Consider the following 745-nt stretch of genomic DNA (forward strand, 5'->3'; position numbering starts at 1 on the left):
GTGTGGGTGAAATACTATATACTGCTGACTGCAAGAATATGGAATGGTTTAATAACAGCCATAACAATTTTCCAAAATCCACAAAACCAGTATTCTAAATACAAAAGGCCCTTATGTGTTTGAGTATGGTCATAGTATAAAGCCAGCAGCACTACTACTGAGAAGAGAGGCTCATTTGAACACCCTCCCAAATGAAAAACACATCTACCTTGCTAACTAAAGAGGCATCTTCCTCTTAATATCTATTTGTACATCAGTGTCTAAATTTATTCTGTTGACTGCATGACCAGCTTCAGCTGGTCAGCTTTTCATTTAGTTTTTCAACTTCAGTGGGCTCTGTCTTCCACTGCAATGCTGCCCTCCAACCTGACCTGCTACTGGAACCAAACAGCAGGTGAGCACATAGAAATTACTGCAAATTGCACAAGCCCATAGCACAGGTGGGGAGGGAGAGGAAAACCAACTTTGCCTGCATGGCAGTTGTGGGCATCTTTGACTACTATAGTGTGAACAGTGTGAGGTCAGTCTTCAAGGTTCTTCGTTGCGACAGTGACAGCATAGCCAGCCATAGCTAGCTTCAGGCTAAGGGCACTCATTTGGCTGATGTGTATTAGCAACTACTATTTGGTAACAATGGTAAGTTTTCTTTTAGGGATGGTCAAGGAGATGTGGAAGACTGCTCCCTTGTGAGTTAAACTTGCTCAAAGGAAAGGAAACCTAAACTGCTGAAGGAGACAGTTTTCCT

Source organism: Chaetura pelagica, unplaced genomic scaffold (genome assembly GCF_000747805.2).
Source record: "Chaetura pelagica isolate M959 unplaced genomic scaffold, ChaPel_1.0 scaffold2, whole genome shotgun sequence".
Taxonomy (NCBI): Eukaryota; Metazoa; Chordata; class Aves; order Apodiformes; family Apodidae; genus Chaetura; species Chaetura pelagica.